The sequence below is a fragment of the Urtica dioica genome, chromosome 12 (genome assembly GCF_054948205.1).
Source record: "Urtica dioica subsp. dioica isolate 48M chromosome 12, U.dioica_male_clone48M_v1_H2, whole genome shotgun sequence".
In the NCBI taxonomy this organism is placed as follows: Eukaryota; Viridiplantae; Streptophyta; class Magnoliopsida; order Rosales; family Urticaceae; genus Urtica; species Urtica dioica.
The window spans coordinates 2407633-2413430 of record NC_142767.1 but is presented as its reverse complement, the minus strand read 5'-3'; positions in this window follow the sequence as shown (position 1 = coordinate 2413430).

The following is a 5798-nucleotide window of genomic DNA, read 5'->3' as shown; positions in this document are numbered from 1 at the left end:
AAAACGATCGAAGTGAGATCATCGGGGGTGTCAACTTTCAACCTCTCGATATCGTCGCAGGGATCTAATTCCCCGAGCTGCCTTGCGTCTTTCTGGTCACACGGGTAGTCGTCTTCCAGTTGATAGATCGTGTTAACACTTTTTTTCAGTGGGCTTGCCGTCCACGCCTTGGACGTAGCATATCCTCGCTTGGGTTTGATCACTGGCCATGACGCCAATTCCCTCTTTGGTGGGGAATTTCACTAGCAGGTGATAAGTGGACGTGATAGCCCTTAGTCTGTTCAACGTGGGTCGCCCAATGATAACATTGTAGGGCGACTCCTGGTCGGCCACAAGAAAGGGGACCATGTGAACGACCTCGATGCCTCCGGTAGTTCCGAAGGTGACTGGTAAATCAATGATTCCTTCAGTCATGACCTTTTCTCCCGTGAACCCAAACAGAGGGGTTTGAGTCGGGACAGGGCGGAGCCCCCCGAGCTTCATGCGCTCGAGGGTGGTCTTAAAGATTATATCGGCCGCGCTGCCGTTATCAATAAGAACTCTTTTTACCAAGTTGTTGGCCACCTGGGCCTTGAGGACTATAGCGTCATTGTGAGGGTGCACAACTCGCCTGGCCTCTTCATTGGTGAACTGTATCGTCTCGTGAGGCACGGACGGAGGTTCCTCGTAGGTGAGGTTAACCTGCCCGGCAAGGCCTTCTTGAGAGGCAGCTCTGAGGAGCTTTTTCCTTTGCCGGGCTGAGTCCCCGTCTTGCAAGCCACCTAAGATGGTGGTGACGACGTAGAGTTGCGCGCCAGCCGTGGCCGTGACCGCTGTGCGGTCGGTGTTTGCATTGGTCCCTCCACCTTTCTCAGGCTGTGGCCTGTTGTCGGCGGGGGCTGCCGCTCCTACCAAGCGAAGGACGAACTCTTTGAGCTCTCCCTTCTGGATTAATGTCTCAATTTGTTTCCTAAGATGGAAGCATTGAGCGGTTGTGTGACCGTAATCCCGGTAGAACTCGCAATAACGGGACCGGTCGCGAGATGCGAGGTTGACCCTTATTGGAGCCGGAGCGACGAACTTGTCACGCGCCACAGCGTAGATTTGCTCTACCGGGGCGTTCAAAGGAGTGTAACCCGAGTAGTCTCTAAAATTGCTCGCAAGACGCGGCTTTTGAGACGTAGGGGGTCGGCTATCGATAGCTTTACCTCCCTTGTTTATCCTCTTACGGGGGTTTCCGGGCTTGTTGCCGGACTCGTCCCGACGGCGAGAGCTTTGGCTGTCGCTCCTGCGGCCGTCGAGGTAATCTTCTACCCCCAAAAAGGTTTTGGCTCGGTTCATTAACTCAGCCATCGTAGAAGGGTCTCTGCCGACGACGAACTTTAAGAAGTCTCCAGTGCGCAAGCCCTCGATGATGGCTGTAATTGCGTCACTGTCGTCAAACCGGTCGATCTTATTTGATTCTGCGGTGAATCGGGTGAGAGACTGTCTCAAGGACTCGTTATTTTCTTGCCTGATCGACCATAAGTACATCTCGGTCTTCTTTTGGACCATGGATGTAGCAAATCGTGCTAGGAACATGTCCTTCAGGTCTTTGAATGATTGGACGCTCCCTGGTCTTAAATTCTTAAACCACTCGAAACCGGGTCCGGTGAGGGTAAGACTAAAAGCTTGGCATAGAGCTCCAGGTGAAATGCCCTGCATCGTCATCCAAGTTTCGTAATGTTGGATGTGATATGTGGGATAATTTTCCCATTGTATGGGGGGAGATTCGGGAGTTTGAAGTTTCCCGTGCACACCTCAGCAAGGATTTGGGCGGTGAAGGGTGAGGAATGTTCTTCCACGACCCCGTATGTATCACCGGCCAAGCCGCCTTCACGCAGGTCACGCACCTCATTACGAAGATTGTGAATCATGGTGACGACGTCGAGGCCAGTGTTGGGGGTCACTCCTTGTTCAGGAGGAGTCACCTGTCGCCTTTCGTTCGACCCTTGAGCCGTGCGAGGGTCCCCATTGATTGGGGCCGTAGGGTTGTGACCCTTACGAGCGCTCAGCCTCTCCCGGAGGTCTTTGCCATGGTCGTTCCGTTGGGCGGTAAGTCGATCTCTAAGATCCGGCCCGGCGGTATGCGGGCGCGAGCGTCGAGCCACACGCCTCACTCGCCGAGTCGTTGTACCGTCCCTGACGTTGCCTCTTCGACCGAGTCGGTCATGGGCTGAACGTCGGGAGGTCTCTTCTTGAGAGGAGACCGGTCATAATTTCCAAGCCTTCATAGTCGGGGTCATAATCATGTCCCTCATCCATGAGGTCCTCAGATTCCCCGTGGGGGGCCCGTGTGCAGGTGCCTTGCCCGCCAGTCGGCAGTGGTACCTTGCATTGGCTATCTTTAGTTAGCGGATTTTCTCCTCCATTTCAAGGATGCGGTCGTCCCGACTGTCCTGAAGAGGAGGGGGCGAGGGAGTGTGGCTCTCGTCGTTGAGAGACTCCTCGTCGCCTTGCGCTCGAGAGCGCATGAAGTATTTCTTCACCGCGGTTGCGTTTTCGGGGTTGTTCACGCCCTCAGAACGAACGGGTGGTTGACCACTCATGTCTTTCTCAAGTCGAGAAGAAAGGGGTCGAGCTGTAGAAGGGATTTCAGGCTGTGTAGATCGGAGGTTCGACCCATCCTTCTAGCGCCAAAATGTTGTCGCACGAAAATGAACAACGATTAAGTACCTCGGGCGGTTCGATCCAAGGCCGGACCAAGTGATCACGCCCGGGCCAAAAATGGGAGCTCGTAGACCGAGCTGCACCCTCCAGACCCTCAGGTGTGTTTTGGAGGGTGTGACCGTGCCAAAGATTAGCTGCGTACGTACCCTTTAGTCGGGATCAGGTCATAACATAGTTCAATTTGTGTATCGGGGGCTATCTTGGGCTCAGAGGCTTTGGGAATCCAAGGCTTTAGAGTAGGACCCGACTCGTAGCTTCTAGTGAAGACTTTAGAGGGGTCGCGTGCTCGTAGCTCGGAGTTCTAGCTCAAGGGCCAAGAAGCAGGAGAACGGTGTGTACCGCAGAAGCTTGGGTCACAAAAGAGGAGCGCGCTCCATCTCCTGGAGGGGGGGTCCTTGTTTCTGAGCCGAGGGAGGAGGAGTGCGCGCTCTTGGAATGTCACAAGAGCACGAGAGAATTCTCAAGAGAAGAGAAATGTTGTTGGCGTCAACCAGGATGTAAGTTGTGTCAAAACCGGATCCCTTTTTCCTTCCCCAAGGGGAGGGGGGGGTATTTATAGTTGTGGAGAGAGGCCTTGGGCCGGCCCCTTGAGGCCCACCGGGTGGCCGGAAGTGGGGCGCGCGAGGCTTCACGCCCGAGAGGGCGCAGGGTGCGCGGGACATGTCGCCTGGATGGGCGCGGGGCGTGCCGGGCGCGGGATTTGGCCAGGCGTGGCGTGCCTAGCCGAGGTGGCACGAATGCTCGGCCGAGGTGGCAAAGACGCTCGGCCGAGGTGGCCGAGGTGGCAAGGACGCTCGGCCGAGGTGGCCGAGGTGGCAAGGAAGCTCGGCCGAGATGGCCGAGATGGCAAAGACGCTCGGCCGAGGTGGCCGAGGTGGAAAGGACGCTCGGCCGAGGTATCCGAGGTGGCAAGGACGCTCGGCCGATGTAGCCGAGGTGGCAAAGACGCTCGGCCGAGGTGGCCGAAGTGGTAAAGACGCTCGGCCGAGGTGGCCGAGGTAGCAAGGACACTCGACCGAGGCGTGTGGAGGCCGGGAGGCCGGGGCGCACGGGAGTGCGCGCGCGGACCGGGAGGCCGGGGCGCGGGTGCGTCAGGGCGCTCGGGCCTAGTGGGCCGGGGCCCGTTGGGCTTCCGGGCGGCAAAGCTCAGCCGGCCTTGAATCGTTTTTGAATTTCCGGTGTCCCGAAAACGACCGGTTACATTCTAAACAATTAGAATCAATAACAACTATCTTCCATAGCCTCCGTATCTAACTGAGTCACGTGCTGGGCACCTGAGTTAGGGCGGTGTGCTAAAACATGGTCGATGACTGATATACGCCTGGAAAGCTATATCTAAAGTCATATATGTGGAACACATAGGTGAAGGCTGATCACTATGTGGGAGCATTCTACACTTGTGGTAAGTGTACGACTTGGACAGGTCTTGGTTGTAGATGTGTCGTTTAAGGACCGCTACGACACATTAACCGAGGTCACTATGATGGTCGCAGTGAGACTTGATCTAAATCCTGAAGTGATCATGGACACTGGGTTATGTTACTGAGCTCTTTGACTCATTCGCTAAAAGGCTATTCATGCTAATCACAGCTTATGTCTTGGGAGTTTTCTCAGAGCATGATTCGAGTGGGAAGTGATTTACAGATACGGAATCCAACCTTCCTGAAAGAAGGTTAATGTTCACTCACCTAAGGGTTGATTCCAGAACCGATAGATTGCTAGCACTTTCGAAGTAAGTAACGTTCGAAAGAATCTTTCGCTGGGGAAGCAACAATGCTTAGGGCTGATATGTATCAGGAGAAGTATAACGGAAAAATTGACTTTTCTTGACACGGGTTGAACCTGGAGGATCTTGATCACGAACTGACTATATCAGTGGACACTCGTCATGATGAGTAAATATAATTCTAGTATAAAGGAGAGTTCAGTCTTGGCTTACAAGGTGGAGTATTTGACCAAGATTAGACGAATCGATGGACAAAAGAGAAAGGACTATTTCATCTTTTTCATCGGATTTGTTAAGCTCCCATTACTAGGTCCATAGTCCCCGATTCGGCTCTGATAAAGGCGGATAAGAACTTTCGTATAATAATGTTTATCATTATTAATCTCACTTGCTGTAATTGTGATTGACAGCATTAATTCTGGAAAACGGGTATTCGCATAATTAAATAAATATTTATGGTAGAATTGTTTATTTATTGTTTGATCAAGTAAATAAACAATTATTAATTATTTGTTTATAGTTGGACCAAGTAAATAAATAATTAATTGGGTTTTAAGCAATTGGGCCTTGCACAAAATATGAAAATCGGATTTGGGAATTTTTGGCACTAGTGTTTGCACAAATTCCCCCTTGGCCGTGTGCCTAAAATTCGAATTTTATAATATTGGTATTTACCAATATTTTCTCTTTAGTTGTTTAAATAAAGGAGAGAGAAAAATATACGATATTGTCCTATATTTTCTCCTTATTTAAAGGAAAGTATCTAGGAGAATATTTAGGAGAATAGTATATTCTCCTTTATTATCTCACTAAATAAATTATTCTCTATTTAAATAAAAGAATAATATCCCATAGATATTGATCTGATGGATGAGAGAAAATGTAGGATTCACTTGTTGAGATCTAAGGGCCTAAATTAAATCCTCTAGTGTGAACACAATAAAAGGAAATAAAATATTCTGGAAGATTCCATGAATATCTCCTTTTACTACTATAAATAGGGGTTCATGAGAATGCAAAAATAAGGAATTATTTTAAGGAATTTTGAGTGAAAATTTCGTGCATCACTAGCCTCTCTTGGCCGTGCATCTGCCTCTCCCTCCCCTCGGAAATTCGTTTCCATTCTTAGCAAAATAAGAGAGAGATCTCGAAACACATAGTTTCGTGATCTAGTGAGATAAAGACTGTGCCCACTCATCTTTCTTATTCGTCACGGAGATTACGTTTCGGAAGACTAAGGTGTCATCCTCGAGTCCTTCATCAAGATGACGCAAGGAGTACGTAATTGGATTGGAGCGTTCTGTAGCTGAACCGAAAATCAATGTAAGTACTCGTTTACTCTTATATCGGTTACTTGACTTATATGCTCTTGTGATTTAAATTA